This window comes from Mustela nivalis (assembly GCF_964662115.1).
Source record: "Mustela nivalis genome assembly, chromosome: 2".
In the NCBI taxonomy this organism is placed as follows: domain Eukaryota; kingdom Metazoa; phylum Chordata; class Mammalia; order Carnivora; family Mustelidae; genus Mustela; species Mustela nivalis.
In genome coordinates, this window is record NC_139021.1 from 34,739,498 (window position 1) to 34,761,106 (window position 21,609).

General features: G+C 38.4%; 1 protein-coding gene across 2 annotated transcripts in view; it reads left to right on the plus strand.

Moving 5' to 3' along the window:
- NCALD (neurocalcin delta) overlaps window positions 1-21,609 on the plus strand; it is a 386,963-nt gene that overhangs the window by 236,753 nt on the left and 128,601 nt on the right. The window lies entirely within an intron of this gene.

The following is a 21,609-nucleotide window of genomic DNA, read 5'->3' on the forward strand; positions in this document are numbered from 1 at the left end:
ACTGGTATATGAAGTTCTTGGAAATTTTTCAAGATATGCTAATGGTCCCAGATGAGAGCCAGATAAGATTTATAAGCAAGGTAATAATATGGCTTAGACCCTGGTAATACTTTTTTATGGCTTTTTGTAAACAAGGCATCAATATTAATCTAACATTTACTTGCCCAGGTAGTTTGAAATGAAGAACAAATGGCAAAAATAAAGTAAATGTGGGTGAGAACAGAACCTTATTTTGTATTTTTGTGATATGGCAGGGAAAGGAAGTAAGTTGATGTAAAATGAAATTTAAGTGGACTCATCTCTTTTTCATCCCACTTTGTTTATCCCCATTAAGCCTCTTTGGTTTGGGTATTAGATGAACAACATGACTTATCTGTATGTAACAAGAAAGTGAAAGTGAAAAAATCTATATTCCAAATCTGATAGGACAGTCCTTTCAATGAGATACATAAGACAGTAATGAAATATTTGAAGTCATGCTAAACAAACTCTAACTTTTTTTCCTTCATATCATTGAGAACTGAGCCTAAACCCCAATATATTTCTCCTGGAGACCAAGACAGAATTGTGCTTTTACGTTGGTAGTGATCAGACAGGTCTAGAGGCTCTTTCTTCTTGTGATAATCTGGTTGAAATACTTATAATCATCACAACTGTAAACATGATAGTAGCCATTGCATGAGTTCCTTGGTTCTTTCTGACATCAAACTAAATAAGGAAAATGTGTGTTCTTGCCCAAACGTTAGGAAAGCATGAGTTAAGATTTAATATAAGAACCATTCCCATTGACCTGGAGGTGCAAAGAATCAACATGTCTGCTATTGGCTTCTGGTGTCCCTGCCCCTCTTCAAGCATACAGGTCTCTCATCTGTGATCTTGGGGACAGGTCCCTACTGTAGATTCTCTGTGTGAGTGAGCCCCAGCTACACTCAACTTCATCTCTGGTTTCTGTAGAGCAAAGAGAGGCTAGACTCTAGGAGTTCATGCCGCACATTCAAGGCATCTTCCAGAATCAAAAAAGAACAATTTGAATGAGAAATTGATAGGAAAAGTCTTGAGGCAGTGAAGGAGCCACTTCCTGCTCAACAACTGTTGTGAGAGCAGAGTGGGTACTGCAGGGATGAGGAGACTAAACCTCCTAACTGAGGCTTTCCACCTGGATGGCTGAAGTTGGCAAATACAGTCCCATTTTCTGTGCTTTCTGTAATCTTGTTCAAGAATTTCAGATACTCTTACCTAGTGACAGAGATCTTGATAGCAATAGATAGGAAAGCTATATGCAAAGAAACTATTTTAAGGTGAAGTTTATGACTAAAGCCCAGGTTTACAATGATTTCTGATTTCCTGTCACCTGGGTTTCTCTCTTTAGCTCCTTTAGGCTAGAGTCATTCCGTCTAGATCCTCAAGAAATCCTTACTTCCCCAAGGCTTCCTATTAACTACCTTCTCAGTTACATGACTTTTCATGGAATTCTATTTTTTATAGTTTTCTGCACGAAAGACCCTTTTCCTTCTCCTCTTAAAAAATATGATTTTGATCCTTTTAGCCTGGGAACTTGCCACTCTTTATTTTCAATATTCTATAAATTCTCCTCTATCAAAACAAACAAACAAAAACAAAACAAAACAAAACAAAACCCCCACCTTTTGTGTCAAGAGAATGTCTTTCATTCAAGAACAGTCATGAGGAGAGATTATCTCAGAAGCTGAGAACACAAGATGCCAAATATCTAGGGGATAATTAAAGTATGCTTCCAGATGTTTTCAGAGACCAATACTGATCATCCAAATAATTGATTCCCTGACAACCATTTTCCACACAGTCATGTTCTTAATGTAAAAGTAGCCAATAAATTCAGTGGAAAAAAATAATAAACCAAGGTGCTTTTTTATTAGTATGTAGGAGGAAAAAAAAGAATAGGAAGAGAGCAATTGATTTTTAGCAATTTTGCGACATGTAGACTTAGTTTCATATAGACTTAAGAGCAGATTGTTTAGTGACAGTAGATAAATGATTGCAGTTAACCAAAAAGTGTTGATAAAGCACCTACCAATTTAGCTCTAGTGGAGAATGATACAATCCAAACTGGACTTTTGTATTCTATAACATAATGTTCCTAGAAACATAATTCATTCATTCATCCAATAAATACGTATTGAATACTTGCTCTATGACAGGCACTGTGTTAAATCATGGTGATATTAACGGGGGGACAAAACAGGCAGGGTTTCTGCCTACAGTTGAGTGTTGTGGGATGCGACGGACATGGTCATCAAATAACTGTGCACATTTTACCAATGTGATCACTACTATGATGGGAAAAAACCAAATATGGGAAACTGAGACCATAAAATACAGGTACTACATTTAGTAAGTAGTCATCAGGGAAGACTTCCCTGAAGAAATTGGAAGAGGTTGGGTTGGAGGAGAGTGTTCTGGGAGGACCTGGGGTAGCAGAGAACATAGCACTTACTGGGAACTGCACCCAGGCCAGTGTTGCTGGAGAGCAAGAGGGACATGATGTGAGGGAAAGCTAGAAAAGTGGCAGGGGTAGATCATGAAAGACTTAGTAGAACATGAATGAACATGAATAGTTTCTAACAGAATGAGTCCTATTGTCTTCTATCACTAGTGTGAAAATAAAAGAAGCTTGTGACTTTATAACGACTGTGCTCTTTGGGAGATGATATTCATTCATCCTTTCTTTTATTCACTCATTCAGCCAATGCACACAAGACAAAATTCCTGTTCACATGGATCCTAAATTCTAATGGAACAAGCAGATAATATGCCAATAAGGAGATGTATAGTCTTAATGTAGTGTTTGTTCATTAGCGGTGTGGGTAGTCTTTAGGTGAAATTTAAAAAATAATTTCAAATATTTATTGTATTGTATCTAAGTGTAGTAATTCCTTTGTGTAGTTAAGTAAAGTGATATGTTCTAGCAGCACGAAGACCATGCTTAGATGTTCTTCATGGCACTTAATTCAGTTAAAGATTTTGGAGATTTAATTTCAGTTAAAGAGAGGACATAAGAGAGGGAAGCTGTGAGGTTTGTATACTTGTTTCTGAGGATTTAGTGATACCACAGCCCACGTTGCACCTTACCTCCTCGTCTTCGAGTGGTGGACAGGAGACAAGGGGAGCAATAAAAAGACTTAAATGAAAACAATGGAAGCTAACATTGATGGAGAAGGATCCAAGAAGGAGAGTATGTCAGCGTCTATTTGTTTTAACACAGAGCTTGGTATGTTTTATTATACACTTAATATACTTTGTAGATTCTGCACATTTACCATCTCCAAAAAAACATGCACATCTTAAAATCAATGTTTACATTTAAGGAAAGGTATATCATTGTCACATTCCCAAAAGCTGTTATTTAATTGATGATGCATCTTAAAATAATAAGTGACTTACAACTCAAAAACAGACATAGCTGGAAACTTGTTTGAGTCTTTTCTGAAGATCTGCTTGAAGATTTCGTTATTGGCAGTGTTTCCATATCTGCATATAAGGTATCACCATTGATGGAATTAAACCAGGGCACGTGTGAGGTCACCTTCAGGTCTTGCTTGCAGAAATCAGAGGAGAGGTCATTAGAGCCAAGAGAGGCATAATAATAATCTGTTTCAGTCTCCGGAAACGTCTTTTATTTCCGATATTCAGATTGCATGAATCAACGTGATTATTTCCAGGTATGCCAAGAAGAATAATGGAAATGTTAGTGGGGTCCTTGGGTCCTTTAGTACAGGGTTTCTCAGCTGCAGCTCTGTTGACATTTTGGACTAGATCATTCTGTCACAAGGGGCTGTCCTATGCAGTGGAGAATGTTTGGGAGCACTCTGGTGCTGGTCGAATCCCACCATCATGCCAGTCGTCTCTTGTATTGCTAATGCCTTAGTACATGTAATCAGCGATTCCCAGCACTGTCTTCTCGCTTTGTGTTATGGTTGTACTGCAAACATGTCCAATCCTAAATGCATAGCTTTCAGTTTTACAGGATGGTATCTTTATAATTCTATAGTTCTTACATTACAATTAAAAATAATATTATGAAACCAATCTTAGAAGGGTCATTAATTACATTTTTACTCAAACATGTGAAATCCCAACATGGCAATACAGTTTCTTGGGGGGGCGAGGGTGCCTATACTTTGATGCTTGTTTTATTTGTTACAATGTTATAAAATTTTATCCTCAAAGTTTAAAACTTACTTAGTGGCTCACCTATTTTTTTTAAAAGATACATTTATGGGAATCTTAAAAAGACTCCAACTCAATCAGTTGCCAGAATTAATAGCCTTTTGGGGACACAGAGAAACTTAAATGAGGCACATTTAATGAGTGCAATTGTAGTTTTATGGGAAGCTTAGAACAACAGAGAGAAAAAAGTGCCACTCTTTTGTCCTTTGGTGATGGTACTTGACATTTAAGTATAAGTTATTACAATAATATAGTGGTTTAATGTTCCCTTAGTATCTGTGGTTTAATCAAAGTTTCTGAAAATGGGAAGAGTGTGCGTTCTCTCTGTCACTGTTAAGCGAAGGAATGGCATTTGAAAATCACTTCAATCACGCATGATTAGGTCTTCTGAAGTGGTGTTTTACTATGCTGTGGTGCTGGGAAGACTTAATATTGCATACATTTACTTCGACATGTGACTAATATATGGCACCATTAGGGAAACTAGTTTTTAAAATTATATTTTACTGTTATTATTTACCTCAATGCCTCCTGCCTCAAAATATTGCATATACTTCAAATGACTCCAGTATTATTTTGTAAAATAGAGCTTTCTTTTATTTCCCTATCATGTTGAGTCATAGTTAAAAACTACCGTTGTCTCAAAAATAAATTTCTAATTCTTTTTCTGATGCTCAAAGCTTTCTACTAACTGACTACAGCCCACCTTTTCAGATTCATCTTCTTAACTCCGTTTGCTCCTGTCTCCGTATCGCTCTCTGACAGCCATGAACCAGGCGGCCTGAGCTGCATAACGAGCATTCCTTGCCCTTTTCTGCCTTCTTAGCTCTTCTTGTGTTGTGATCTCTAACCTCTGAAATTCAAATTCATGCTTAAGAATCATTTCTTTCATGTAGCTTTGCAGATGTTCTCAGTTGGAATTAAACTCTCTCCCTTTCTCCACCCCACCCTGTCTCTGTCTCTGTCTCTTTCTCTCTCCCTTTCTTCTTTTCTCCTTCCTTCCATTCCATCCCTCTTTCTCTCTTCCCTATAATGCTTAGAAAGCATTAGTCTAGTGCTTTTCAAATTATCCTTGGAGAGGGCTAGATTTCTTTTTTTTTTTTTAGTTTCCAATCCATCACATGCCAATACATATCTTCTTATCTACAACGAGTACTTACACCTCTCTGTGGGAAACTGATTATGTCAGTTCTGCATGTACCCCATCTGTACTCTATCCAGTGAGATGAGCTCACTCAATCACACGTTTGGGTATTGCAGTGATGTCCAACTACTGGAAAAATGTCTGAACAATTATGTGCAATATCTATACTAACCCTGTTGCAGTCTGATAAGAATAGTTCGTGAGGTTGCTGTGCTCCACAGCACTTTAAACAGCACTGCCCCAGATATAAGCTCCATGAGGACAGGGCCTGCGTCTGCTTTTTCCATTATTATAATTCTAGCCCTGGACATTGCCTGTCACCTACTAAGCACACATATTACATATAGAAGTATTATGTTATAGGTAACAGCACCTGTCTGCAAAGTAGCTTGGATCAGATCTTGATCAATTTTTAGCACCTACAGGATTATCATGCCTTACTTATATCAGAAAATAGGAATGAAGGAGAATACCAGACTGATTTATTTAAAAAAAAAAAAAATTCTGCTCTTTAGTGTAAATGCTACTGAAATAAAATGCACCCTCTTCTTCCTGCTGCTGGTATGGCCTTTGTAAGTGAAGAGCACTTGATCAGTAATTTAAGTTTCTTTCACTGGGTAGTTGCAAAAACTCATTGCACTCATATTCATTTAAGTAAAATAAAAGGAGTTTAAAAGAAGTCTAAAACACTTAGCCTGTTAAATAGCAATACTGAAAAATTGAGAGAAATGTATTCCTAGAAGGAAAAACCCCCACAAAAACAAAACTATATTTAAAGACTTTCTTCATGACGCTCAAGGGGACACATTGAAAGTCTTCACTAGTCTAAAATTGTGTTTCTGAAAATGAGAATCACATGGAGTTAATTTAACATCTACCACTGTAATTTCTATTGGGAAAAACACCTGGGAGATTAAATTTTTCAAAATTTAAAAGGTAAGATATTCAGAATAAATTATTTGATGATGCTATTTGAACATAGATTTCTAACTTTCAGTAACTCAAGAATATCTTTCTGAAGTGGTAAGAAGTCACTGCAATTGGACACTTTTCATTGAGTATTTCATTATTTTCAAGTTAACAGCCAAGAAAAACAAGAACATTTACTATATGTGTTTCCCACCCTTATTAGCCATGTATTTTTCCATGGAACATTTGTTATTTCTGGCAAACATATGGCATATGACCAGAACCATAATTAGTAACAGTTTGATGTTATAGGAATTCAAATTTTGGCAATTTCTAGCTTCTCTAGATTGGTGACTTCCCCTGAAATATAAAAGCAGCAAATACAGATCCTAAGGTTGCATTCTGGAGTCAGTTTTTTCCTCCTTTACAAATAGGTATTTGCCTGTTTCAAGGAGGTATTTGAAGATTCTTGCAAACGTTTATATAGCTCTGCTCCAGAGCCAAAAGGGGCCAGAAGAAGACACTGTTTTAAACATATACCATATTATTTTTGCATATATTTGCATATATCAACTTATTTTATCATTGCAAATAGAGGCAGGAAGACATGAATTTGCCCAAGGCACTCAATGGGAACTTGTGTAGTTGAGATTTACCTTAGAAAGTCTGGCTCAAGATTCTGCTCTTTCAGATCGTAGTGTCTCTTGTGCAGCATTGCTTATCTAAGGAGATGAAAAGTTCCAGAATTGCATAGGTAGAATCCTGCCGAAGAGGTTACTTTCTTGCAGACTATTTCTAATACTTACTTAGTAACTGGGAATTCTGGGTAACTGGAGGAAAAGGGCAAGACGCCATTAGTTGACAGCTCATTTTGAGCAATTTTCTAGCATCTATAAACCAACAGGTAGTTGTTATCAACACAAGATCTGGGACTGGTCTGCAGAGTTGGTCACCTTCACATAGAATACCCCAGAACAGCACTATCTTTGAATCAGAAGGATGGATAATTTGTACAGTCATTGTACTACAAACCTTTGAGGGTATGGTATTTAAAATTCACAGTTTCAAGCACTCATTACATATATATATATCATAAGCAAGAAGTAGCATTTTGGGGAAAGAATGTGTGCTTATTTATTAATTCATGTCTTTTTCTTTAAGACTTAAAGTACCACGGGAGATGAGTTAGCAGAGAACCCTTAGACTTCCCAAAGGGACATATACCACTGAGTTCTAATATGCATCCCAGCTAGGGGACAAAGGACAACCATTTTTGCTTTGTGTTAGGAGCCATGGTTGCTGAGGCTGATTATTCACAGAAGCAAGGTAAAGCATCTCATCAATCTCAAAATGTAGTTGGTCATCCTTTGTTGCTAATGGAGTTATTAAGGACTGAAAATGCAACATTGCTTAGCAACATGCATCATAGTTATTTACTCTTTTGAGCAGCAGTGGCAGCAGCTAGTCTGTCTTATAAAGGTCTTAGGGGCTATTTTCACTTTCCTTTCATCTTATCTTACTCATATTCATTGCCATGGTAGTAATCAAAGTGCTCAGATTGTGGCTTGGTGGGGTGGGTTGGGGTATAATCCCATAAGTACAGAAATCAGCCCTGAAAGCTAGTGTTAGTTCAGTCTAGAGCCAAAAGGAAATTAGGCTATGGGTAAGAAAGAGTAGTGAAAGATTCCTACAACTCTAGTGTTCTATATAAGTCTTCTAATTTTCCCTGCTGGCAAGTATGTGATGGTGGTGATGTCATCCCTGTGAGATGTGGGAAATTGCTGTGATGCCGTTCAGACTTCTTATTTTGTTGGCTCTGGCCTTTCAGGCAATAATGACAGTCCATATTAACCAAAAACCATTCAGGATAATCCTTATTTCCTCCTGAGAAAAAGGTAACCCCCCAGAAAACCCAAAGAGATCATCTTTATTTCCTCCTGATGAAAAGGTAACTCTTTCACTAATAGCAGTTCTAGCACTCCCCTGCCATTTACACTTCACACGTGTGTTGAGAATGAGTTGGTGTCTGGGGAATCTGGTATCTGGATAAACTTCTACCAAAGCCATTCTTTCTTCTCCAAATTGGAATAGTAACTGTACATCTGAGAATTCTGGCATTCTTCTACAGTCTTCCCTTTCTTGGCCGCCACAGTCATCCTAGCTTGGACTCTTAAATCCTGATGTTCTAACTTGGCCTCTGTTCTGCTGATGAACAAGAAATCCTGTGGTTGGGGCCATCTTGCAGGGAAGATTGTCTCTGAAGAGGCTTGAACAATTGTGGGAGGAAAGAGGGGCCAACCTTCTCTCATGAAAACAATGGGCAAAGAATCAGTTCACTGCTAAAAAAACAGAAGCAGCCATTCATCCTGAAGGGGAGATGTTCCACTTGGGACTGTCACCCAGTGATTGATGTTGTTCAGTCCCAAAATGTATGGAGGGGCTTTGGGGATTTGAATTAGTGAGCAGATTGTTGGATTCTTTGCCCCTCGTGGGGAAGGGTCCTGGAATGTGTGTCTCTTCTTCCTGTAGTTTCAGTTTTCAATGCTTTCCACATCCTTGGCTTTACTTTTGCTTTGTTATGTCCTAGAGTCACTAATTAATTATGGACCCAGTTCCTTCTGTGCACTTGCTAATTGGATGTTTTGGAAAATTGCTTCATGCTGGCTTAAATAATAAGGAGACAATTAGAAGGCTGAGAGGTGCTGGGAAAGATAAAGAGGCCATGGCCATAGGAAATCCAGCAAATATCACCCAAGATATGTTACCCCAGTAACCAGGGGAGACAGAGCACTGGGACAGAGCAGTTCAGAAAAAAAATGAAAGAAAGAAATCCTCACAATGATGTGCTGAAAGGGACAGGGTCAGCAAGAGGGTCCATTGTTGAGAAGAACATTTTCATGGAAGGAATTTTGTTTGAAGGTTGCGTTGGGTGGCAGCTCTGGCCAGCTGGTGCTGCCCATTGGAGAGGGAGGGTTCCCTAAAAATAGGAGGAAGGGTCAGGACTTGGAAATCTGACACACTGACATCTGTGTCTGGACTCTGCCATTACTAACTGTGAGATTCAGAGCAAATGATTTTACCTCTCTGAGCATCCAGCTCTTCATCTGTGAAATGAGAAATGATCGTACTTGTCTCATAGAATTGTGGTGGGGACTAAGTGGGATCAAGTTGGTGAGTGTCTAGACCACTTCCTGGCACATAGCAAACTCTCAATTCTGTCTAGCCACTATTGTTATACAGTTGTGTTTTCAATTAATGATGTAATTATAACAAAGACATTAACATAGGTAAGGCCTGACACAGCTCAGGAAGGGTTGGTGTTAAAATACATTGTAGGAACATTAGGCATGGTTTGGGGAAGGAATCATATAAAATGAGAGGAAAGTTGAGTTGGCTAAAATGATAACTCTAAGTGTCAGTTCGTTCAGAATTGAATGATGTGTGGATTCTGGTTTTTACTGTGTAATGTGACCCAGTATGCCTGAAGCTGCTGAATTATTTAGGAAATGTTTAGAAATTTCTTCAGACTCAGATGTAACAGTTATTGCTTTTGCATCATAGTAACCAAAAATTTTCCTTATGGAAAAAAAATACATTGTAGGAGAATCAATATTCTCATTCCTTCCTTTCTACTCTTTTTCTGGCCAGTTTGTTTTCTCCCCTTCTCCTTCAGCCCCCTCTCCTTCTTAGGGAGAAGAGAATAATTTAAAAATTGAGTAAGAACAGTGCAGCTGTTCAGCCAAGGGCTTTGGTTTGGGGAAGGAAGCTACCAGAGCACAGCTGGCTAAGTAACCCATGAGAATCATTCCCAAAGTACAGTCTATCATTCTGTGCCACTACTTATATGTCATTTAGACATAGGTAATTTGCCATTCAGAATCTAGATTTTTCTCCCTCATTAGAATGTAATCCTCCAAGGCAGCAAGGATTTTTGTCTCTTTTGTTCACTGTTAATTCTCTATGTCTAAAACTAGTCTATGGATGGTGTGTGCTCAGTGAATATTAGTTGTAGGGACAGTAGGAGGGAGGGAGAAAGGGAGAAACGAAGGATAGAAGGAAGGGAGGAAGGAAGGGAAAAAGGAAGGAAAGACAGATGAATGAACCTTACCTAGTAGATCTTAAGGCCAAAAAGAAAAAAGGGGGGGAGCGATATTAGAAAGAAGACTCTCCTGGATACTTTAGGAGGTTGACAGACAGTGGAGGCCTATAGGTGTTCAAGTGGCAAACATTTAGTGAGCACCTGTACCTGGCACTGAACCAGGTGATAGCGATGTAACAAAAAATAAGATATTATCTTTGCTACCAAGGACAGAGGTCTAGGAAGCATCCAGATGGTCTTAAATGTGACATAACTGAGATAGCCTTTGGAGTAAAGTGGATAATCTTTGTGTTATTAGAATATAAAGGGCAGGAAATAGTATTGCATGGAGCATTGGGTGTTATACACAAACAATGAATCATGGAATACTCCATCAAACACTAATGATGTACTGTATGGGGACTAACATAACAAACAAACAATAAAAGCTAGTATTCCAGTGGGGGGGATAGTGTCAAATACATAGGTGCTGTATCGGTTTCCTAGGGCTGCCATAAAAAAATATCACAAACTGGTGACTTGAAACAACAGAAAGTTACTCTCTTACAGTTCTGGAGGCTAAAAGTCTGCCATCAAGGTGTTGGTAGGACCATGCTCCCTCCAGAGACTTTACGGAAGAATACTTCCTTGTCTCTTTCATCTCTGATAGCCTCCAGTGTTCCTTGGTTTGTGACACTATAACTCCAATCCCCACTTCTGTCTTCACAAAGCTGTCTTTCTTTTGTGTCTCTACCTTCTCCTTTTCTTCTAAGGGCTCCAGTGGTATTAGATTAAGGATATTCCAGTATGACCTCATCTTAACTAATTATATCTGCAACAACCCCATTTTTAAATTAGATCATTCTGAGGTACTGTGGCTTCAGATTTCAACGTATCTTTTGTGGGGACGCAATTCAATCCATAACAGTTGCTAATCTAGGACTTTAGAGACGAGATGGAGCCTTTAAGTTGACACTGATTGTCAATATTAGGCCAGTTATATTCAGAGTACTTCTGGGGATTTTAGTATAATCTTATATTTATACTGAAATATGTATATCTATATATATATATATTTATAGTACATTTACACAAATACATACACATATATGTATGTATGCATGTATATATACTCATAAACACATATGTACATATTTATATATAGAAACAAGTAACATAGAAGTTAATATTGATATGTGTGTATATGTGGGTTCATATATGTACATGTATTTTCTAACTGTCTATTGAGAGAGCCTGGAAGCATGACACCCCAGTAAAAATGAATGCACCCAGCTTCCACATCTTGGTTTCTAAATACCTTTCTCCAATTAAAGAAACCAGGGATCATTGGAAAAATGGCTGATTTTAGAGCTAAGGCAGAGAACATGCAAGATAAATGTGGAGCACCTTATAATACTAGAAAGTTTGAAAGTGCTAAAAAAAAACCTTTTTCTTTTTTTCTTTTTTTTTTTTTTTAAAGGATAGAGCATGTCAAAAGGATACAAGAGTCAACCTCAAAGTTCTCTATAAACAAAGCTGGAACAATTTGACCAAAAAATAATAATAATATTAGATTATAACTGAAAGAATAAAATAAATATTCATGAGTCCACAGTGATATAAATAAATGATTAAATAAATACATGGAATAGAAAGAGCATATTTTTTTAAACATGAATTCTAAACTATAAATGTAGAAGAAATGTGGGCGATAGAAAATCATTAGGACATCACAACAATAATTGCTATGGACAAGATCCACTGGTGAATCCTAAGATCAATCGGCAGACATTTAAGGAAAAAGAGAATATTTGCATAGCCTTAATGTATTTCTCTCAAATATTTACTAATGACTGTGGTAGTTTTGATGTATATCACAGATTCTTTGATAATTCTTCATCTGGAAGGTTGAGCTTAATTTTCTGAACGTGTAGGCTGGACTTAATGACATGCTTCTAACAAACAGAACATGGACAGGAAGAGAGAAAATTTTCATTGGGTAAGCCTTATAGACACGTGATTAAGGCTAATGTCACTGCTGATAATCATACCGATATCATGTATCCATTGCTATGATGCAAATGAGAAGGGCACTCTTTCCCCAGAACCCTGATCCCAGTCTAATCATGAAATGAACTGAAATTGAAGGAAAGTTTGTACAATACTTGGCCTCTTGTAAAGTGTCAAAGTCATGAAGAGCAAGACCAGAATCTGTCCCAACCTGGAGAAGTCTCAGGAGAGCTCGTGACAAAAACAGTATGGTATCCTAAGCTGTATCCTAGAAGAACAACAACAAAACAATGAAAAAACAAAACAAAAAAACCCTGAAGAAATCCAAATAAAGCCTGTAGTTTACTTAATAGTGTTGTACCAATATGAATTTTAGTTTTGATAACTACACCATAGCTGTGTAAAATGTTAGTAATAGTTGGGTAAGGGATATGAGAATGATCTCTGCGTACTACCTTTGCAACTTTTCCACAAACTAAAATTATTCCAAGATAAAACATTTTATTTTTTTCCATAAGAAAACATTTTAAAAGAGGGCTCTGTGAAGAGGACTATCGATAGCAATATTTTCAGACTGTCCTAGTGACAGTTCTTTTCTTATGTCACTTCCTCTGGCTCTTTTGCCTAGAGAAGATACAGTTATTAGCTCTACCTTTTGGCTGAATCCTGCAAAAGATTTCATACTGACCAAGTCTTGGTAGAGTCTCTCCCTGCCCCCTTGTATTGTCCCTCTGGTTTTACCTCCTGCTACTCTCTTAAGTCTAGCTAGATAGAAACAGAAATAGGTAAAACTTGGGTGTCAGAAGACTCATCTGGCAACAAGAATGTAGTATAGAAAGATTTAGAATGAGCAAACTTTGGGCTTTGAGTTCTAGTTCTGCTACTCTTCACTGGGATGATAACTAGCCAAATCATGTGACCTCTCTGGGCTTTTTAGCTTCTCAACTGAAAGGATTTTATCAGAGTGCTTCTAACTGTAAGTCAATGGTAATACTATCCTTGGTTATAGCAGGATATGAATTTGATTTATCCGTTCAGAAATATTTCTTTTGTATTTTGGTCCCTGGTGTGAAATTGTGAATCCCAGCCTTGGTAACAGCTGCATTCCCACCCTCTACCCTGAGCTCAGGGCTTTGCAAGGAAGGACAAAGTATGGCCAGAAGCTGACATCATACCCGGTTCTTCTTGGTTTCAAATCATTTCCATTAAACAGAATTTCCCAAGCTTTAGTCACCTGTGTCCCATCTTCGTGATTTTTACTATATCCACATTCCATCTATACTATTTCTTACCTAATATCTTTCTTTAAAACACTCCCTTTTTATATTTGAACTTAGATTTGCTCTAAGCAGTAATAACTGTGAAGTTACAGATTTGAAATGCCAGTTGTATTTTGCATGATGCACATTACGAACAGACAACCAAAATCTACCATAACCTTGCACTATCTAAAGTTGCCTGAGTAACACTAGTGATACACACTCCACACTTTGGGTAACACCTCTGTGAAGGTGAGGGGCAGAGCCCTGGAGACTTCATTGTCGTCAACGTCCCTCCCCCAGTGATCTTAGAGCTTGGGAAGACAGAAAAAGTCATTCATCTCAATGAAAATATTGGGGAACCCATTCTAACACATTGAGGATTGTTCACTTTATTTTGGTTTGGAATGAAGTATAGAAGTGACTAAGGCTTCCCTTCGTGGAAGAGACCCAAAGGAGCGGGAAGGAGGAAACAAAGATATTTTGCTGGCTTAAAAAATGGGACCGAATAGCAGAAGAAAAGTGTGGAAGAGAAAGTAATGAACTCGAATAAGATAAAGGAGCAGGAAAACAAAGGGGGGTGGTGGTGGAGAATACTGGAGGGAAATGGAGGTGCTCGCAGAAGCAGAGCATTACATGAAAGGTGGGGGAGACTTTTTAGAGAGCCTCCCTTTTTTTTGGCTCCCAGGATCTCATTCATGGTGTGAGCCCTGATTCGGTACACTTGAGGGCAGCTTGAAGGGCCAAGAAATGGTATTCCTCAGTAAACTTGCTGCTAATGGTATAAAATGCTCTGAACATGTGAGCTCCTCCTTGATGCATGGTTTTGGCATGAAAAATGGATTTAATATAATCAGACAGAGAAAAGTCTAGATTTTCTTTAGCATCCTTTCACACTTAATAAAGAGAGGGAAGGATCTTCATGATAATACAGATATGCAAACCCACACAGGTGCAAGGGTCAATCATATTTGAAGAGTAAATTTTTTTTTTAATCTGAATTCCAGAGGATTAAAATATCTCTGTTTGGGAACAAGTCCTCTGGCACACAGCTGAAGTGAGTGCCTACAGATGGTCACAGCCCTGTTGTATGTGTGTTGGAGGGGTGCATGGTGTTGGGGTCCAACATGCAGTACATTGGACTCCCATAAAAGCTGCTGAGTCCTGATAGCATAGAATTTTGTTTGCAGGGGGAGAGGGGTACATTAAGAACCAAGTCAGATCCACAAAGGCCAATCAGGAAAAATTTCTGTGTTGCTTTGTATTTTTCCAAATTTTTCTATTTAAAAATAGTGCTCTCTAAAAGGGAGTGCTGAAATGGTTTCTATCCTTTCCAAAAGAGAACGGGAACGAGGAGCCTCTGAGGAGACTGGGTATGGTCCATCCATTCAAGAGAATAGAGTCAGCCCCGAGACAAGAAGCTCTTTGTCAAGCTGAGCCAAGAATGCTATTGATTACCCTTTCCTGAGACGAAATTAGGAAAAACCCAAGAATTAACTACACTCAAAGTACACGAAATGCAGCCTCATATACTGTTCTTCTCAAACCTCAACTAGGAGATTTATAGTAAGGTTTTGGTTTCCTTCCAGACTTGAGAGAACACTCATCTGAAATTGCATTTTCTGGTCAATTTCTGCCAGATGTTCTTTAGATAACTTGTGAAAACTTTTTTCTTTCTTCATTTTTTTTCCTCTTGGTCAGAGCACTGCACCTTGAAGTTCCCTTTCTACTCTTTACCTATTTATTTTCTCTTCTACATTTTATACTTAGCTCTCTTTAGAGGCAGACACATGGACAAAGTCTTATTTCTCCAGGCATTTCCCCTCCAAAAGGAGGGAGGAAGAGAAAGAGGACACATGAAAGCACTTTTGCACATGCCTTGACTTTCAGAATTTTCTAGAAATTGTCAAGGCTTTGACCAAGTCAAAGCTTTGTATAGCTCAATCATTCTTTGATTCTTGTTTATTTCTTATGAACTTTATGTGAACAAAGTGACTTATAGCAAATATATGTACAACCAAATAAAAATTGAAAAGAATCTCCTGAGCTAAAGCAGAAACTGTGGGAAAATGTTTTCTAACTAAGTATTTTTTTCTACCCATCCTCCCAAACCCTCATTTCCAGCACTGCTTTCTAGGAGGGAAAACAATCATTGTTCTGTAGACCTAAGCCCCTGAAGTAATCACATTTATCATGGGGAAAATGTTCCTTAAGGATATGAATTTGAGGAGTCTGAATTAAAAAGATCAGGACATCCAATACAGCTCTCCTTTCTCCTGGTGAATTAGCATTCTGCCCTTGTTGATTACCTGGTGTATTTTCTGTTTTTTATTTCCTTAATTTTTAAACTGTAGAATAACCTATTATGATGTCTGTTTCTTGGGAACAGTAAATAAAGTAAGTAAATATTTGAGGAATTTGATACAGGAAAATTTGGTTTGAAGCTTGTCAAAAAGATGCATGAAAATCCCAATGAAACATTTTTCTTCTTTGTATCTGGTTTATCACGATTTGATGAAATTATTCCTTGGAGCCCATCCTGAATAATTTTGTAACTTCTACATAAGTGGATGGATTACTTGAATACTGTTGTGCTAACAATACCTGGCATTTTGGCCACTGCATAGACATAACATATAAAACTTAAAATATATGTGTAGGCTCTGGTTTAAGTCTTTCATGGAAACAGTATCTTTTGAGCCCGTATCACTACAAGCTACTATTTGATGCTGCCTGAGGTGAGAGCACAGGTGGAAGCCTGACAGCCCCTCACTGCTCTTCCCTTCCCATCTCTGGCCCCTCCTGAGAGGCCTCTTGTACATGCAAGCCTGTTGTATGAGTCTCCTGGAACTTCTGTAACCAGTTGCCATAAGTTTAGGGACTTCAAGTAACGCCAGTTCATTATCTTGTCATTCCAAATGTTGGAAGTTTAAACTCAAGGTCTTAGCAGGGCTGCATCCTTCTGGAGGCCCTAAGGGGACACTCTATTCCCTTGCCTTTTTTAGCTTCTTGAAGCTGCCTACATTCCTTGGCTCATGGCCCCCTTTGTCTCATCATTCCAAGCTCTTCTTCATCACATGTTCTACCACTGACTCTGATTCTTCTGCTTCCCTCTTATAAGGACTCCTGTGATTACACTGGGCCCATCAAGTTATCCCAGGATAATCTTTTCATCCTAAAATCCTTAACCTCTTCATGTCTATAAAGTCCCTTTTGCCGTGTAAGATAACAAATTCACAGGTTCCAGGGACGAGGCCACAGATTTCTTTCAAGGGGCTGACCATCCACGTGAACTTTCCAGTCCTGCATTTTTAAGCTCCATCTTCTTACCCACCCACTGACACACACGAAGAGCTGTCCTGCCTGCTCTTAAGGACCACAGCAGCACTGCTGGTCTGCCCTTGGGAGTGCCAACACAGGGAAGGGCTCACACAGGTCCTAGAAGTAGCTCAGACCCATCAGACAGGACATTCTGGGATCCTTGGCTAGAAGGTAGTCTAGAACTAGAGGAAGGTCAGTGCAAAGTTGATGTGGGCACATGCCCTTGGCTCTTGGACTCCTTGACTCATGAGGAGCAGTACAGCCAAAATAAGACCTCTAAAGCTAGAGGCTCAGAGCAGGACCAGTCTTGCCTCTGAAGCCAGATGGGTGACATAAGTGAATGTCAGGAGGTAGACTGTAAAACAAAGACCACCTGCCCCTTCTAAAGGAAGCAGCTCTAATACAATCTTGGAGGAAGAGGCCCCATGTTGCTGCATCTTTTGGTTCTTTTGGGCAAAGCTAGACCTCTGTTTTTGCTTTATTTTAAACATCATATAAGGGAAAAAGCTGCACAGGGCCATTCAGCTCTCCAGTTTGCAATTGCCCTCTAGTTTAAAGGAATAAGCACAGGCTCCCTAGAAATTGACAACGCTGTATTGTGTAAGTGAACAATGAATGTAGATGCTAATTTCAGAGAGGATGCATTAATTAAATTACTCAAAGCTGGAAAATCCATCTCTAATTGTGCCACACTGTACAATACACTCATCAGAAATTTAGCAGGAAGATTAAATGACAATTTTGAGATAAATATTAATGAAATGCCAACAATATGGCAATGCCTTCAATTTGTTATAAACATTTTCCCATTGTGAATTTCGCAGAGAAAAAGTCTACGAATGAAAACTCCAAAGTTAAAGTCCAACAGAATTAAGGTCCAAAATAAAAAGCTCTTGTCCTTGAGAGTTAAAAGTCCAAGGAAATCAAGGTTCTAACCATTAAGGTTTAAAATTACTTCTGTCAGTTTGAAATGACTTCAGAAATCTCTGAGAAATTACTTCACAGTCATTTAATCATTCAACAAATAATTATTGAGCTTTTCTAATGTGCCAGGCAGTGTGTTAGTTACTGAAGATAGAGCAGTGAGGAAACACAAAAAAACCCATTCCCTTATGGAGTTTGTATTTAAGATACTAAAACACGCAAAAGTGCATGAGCAGGCATTTAAACAGATGGGTCTGGAGTTTAGGGGAGAGGGGCCAAGCTGGAGATATAAAAATAGCAATTATCAGTATATAGATTTTATTTAAAGCCATAAACCTGGATGAGAAAATCTGAATTTCTCTTTTGCCAGAATTTAGTAAGTCTATCATCTACCATACTGGAGATCAGAACCTGTGAATTCAAACTTAATGGGAGAAATACACACCATTATGGGGGGCGGGGTAAGAGATCCCCACAGGGATGAGCCCTGAATCCCTAACCATATAGTGAGAGCATACAGGAGTGCATACTTCCTGTAGGCAGTTAATACCCCAAAGAGAAAGAAAAAAAAAAGTAAGGAAGGTCTGAGGCTACTCGTGCCTGCTTCTTATCTTCAAAGCTCTGATTCGAGAAAACACTGCTTCTCCCCTGGGATTGTGAGTCAGGGAGGAGAGAGGCTAGGAATATTCCTCGAGAAGTCCTCACATAAACACAAAGTTGGAGGAAGAGTGATTTGACCTTGACACCAAGTGCCAACAAACACAACAGGAAAGGAAATTCAAACTGTTGTATTTGGTGGACTCTCTGGTTTAAGTCTGATTGACAACAATGGCAAAATTTTCACTGGGGAAGATGACATTAGGAACAAGTAAGCTTTTGTTCTGCAGAATCCCTCTTACTCTGGAAAATCAAGCGCTGGGTGTGGAGTATCAATGCACATAATCCTTATATGGCCATGTGTATGGGTGTGTCAACGACCAAGGAGAAACCAGAAGCCCCTGTCACTTTGACTCCTTGAGTCCAACATGCTGTTGGGAGAGATTGAGTTACATCACTTTAACCGATCTTCATAATCAACCCATGAACAATTCCATTTGGAGCCCTTCATTCCAGAGTCATAAAGATTATAAGCACTCTTTGTCCTTCGAGGAATTTAGAACAATCCTATCAGGTCATATACAATATGGATGTTTTTGTCAAATCTTTATAAAGAAGCTATTTTATTGTTGCCTTCAGATACCTAGCTCCCCTCTTTCTCCTGGTTGCTCCCGTTTCCTCCGCCAGCATCTGAGAGTGCACTCTTCCAATCAGGGTGTTCATAATTAATGCCTTTGACCCTAGTCAGCATTGGCATCCCAGCACTTAATATGCATGGTGGTTCTTATTGGTCATAGTTCTGTTTTCTTCTTGGTTGTTGACATCTGTATATAAAGAGTAAATGCATTTTCACTCACTGTGTTAGCCTCTTGGAAGGAGACTGAAGCTTAGAATTGACTTCGCAAGCGACTTGAATTGAAAAGTTCTATATTTTCCTAAGCCACCATAAGGCAGTAAGTAGACTTGCTTTATGTGTCTTATAAGGTTGATTGAGATTAATTGGGATTACGTAAATGAAAATGCTTTCAAAATTATATAATACTGCTGATTTAAGGGGGTGTTCTGATTGCTGATTAACGTAGTTCAGTTCTCTGTCCTCCTGCATGTTAGAGTTACCTCTGTCTCCTTAAAATGTTATTGTGTTTTTTAAAGCACTTAATGGCTACCCGGCATGATATTAATATATGTGGACAGATAAGGAATTTACAATTCCATTTTCATGGAGAAAAAGGAACCTGCCCTCCTAAGGTGTCATCCTTTAATTTCCAATACCCTATTTATTTTAAGAATATCCACCACAGAATGCAATGCTAGCCTAAATCCTTCTGGCTGGTGGGAAGAAGCAGATGATAGAGGAAACCTGTCTCCCCCCTCTCCCCCCTGCCAAGTGAGAAACATAGTTTTGAGTCATTTCAAAAGAAAGGGGAGGAGATCCAATCTTTCTAAAAATTCAAAGCAAGTCTTTGGCAGAGGCCAAGCTGACAAATGGAAGGAAACTTCATCTCTACAGTTACAGAACCAATATCCAGATTGAGTGAATCAATCTGGTTGGTCAAAGGAAAAACCTCAGAGTTGAGAAAAAAAAAAAAAAAAGTCACGAATCAGACAGAGATGCTGCATTCTTCCAAGTTACACCTCACATCCTTAATGAAAGACAATGAGAAGGTTATTGGAGTGAGGGGTTGGGGAGCTTGGCGCAAGTTTGGAGAAGCCAAGCATGAGCTGATAGAACAGCAGGCTCCAGGGTCAGCCTTCTTGGATTTGAACCCCACACCACTGCTGAGCAGCTGTGAGGGCTTACAGACTTGACCTTCCTTCCTGAACATTCACTTTCTCTCTATAAGGTGGCATAACAGGAGCTCCTGTCATATCCGGTTGTGAAGATTTAATGAAATTATATGAACAATTTTCAGCAGAGCACTTAAGAAATTGCAAATGCTTAAACATCTACCATTATTAATGCTTTTTAAAAATTTATTTATTTATTTATTTTTTAAGTATGAACTACCAGAGAAAGCCAAAAAAGTTTTCTTTTAGTCATGTGGCATTAATCCCAGGGAGCCAGGACCAAGACATGTGACCGATCTTTGGCTCTTCCAAAACACTGAAAGGGTTTTCTATTTGTCCCTGTCAGGGGAAAGTAATGTTAAAATAAACACTAAGTCACAGTAGTTGAAGTTATGAGAAATGTGCAAAGCTGTACTTGGGTGTTTCTCATTTTTAAAAAATTTATGCAAATTGTGTTCCTTCTGTATTATGCTATTAGAAGTTAATCACGAGTTAGTATTTGCTTATCATTTGAGTAGATAACTTTTAGGAAAAGCATAGTAAAGTGAAGCACATGCTGAACATTTTCTAACTTTTGTCCAAGACTTAGAAAGAGCAAGCCTAAGAGTGCCTAAGCTGTATAGTTGGTTGAGTATCTGGCTCTTGGTTTCAGCTCAGGTCTGATCTCTGGGTCATGGGATCAAGCCGAGTTGGGCTTGGGATTCTCTCTCCCTCTGCCCAATCTGCTCATACTCTCCCTCTCAAATAAATAAATAAATCTTAAAAAAAAAATAAAATAAAAAAGAAGGCTTCTGGGTGGCTCAGTGGGTTAAAGCCTCTGCCTTTGGCTCCGGTCATGGTCCCAGGGTTCTGGGATCAAGCCCCGCATCGGGCTCTCTGCTCAGCAGGGAGCTTGCTTCCTTCTTTCTCTCTGCCTACTTGTGATCTCTGTCCATCAAATAAATGTATAAAGTCTTTTTTTAAAAATGTTAAAAAATTAAAAAGAAAGATCAAGCCTAAGAATGACTTCATGGATCATAATTAAGAAAACATTATTCACTTGGAACCAGCTACCAAGTTATAGGCTTTGTGCCTATGGCTTCAAAAGGATAACTAGGTTAGGGAAAATCCACTAAGTCCCAGAAAGTGTGATAATTGCATAGTACTGCATTAATTACTATATAGATATACTTTAACTTACATAAAAACTCTTTCTGAGCAACTGTGCCTAACACGAATTTTTATAATTCGTTTCACATTTAACATACATTATAATATCTGTGCAACATTGTCTTTGTTTCTGAAGGAGTTTAATTCACAGTAATTCCTAATTCTTTGTCAGATGTGGTAGTTAAAAGCCTATAAATGAATTCTTAGTGACATTAGGAGACATA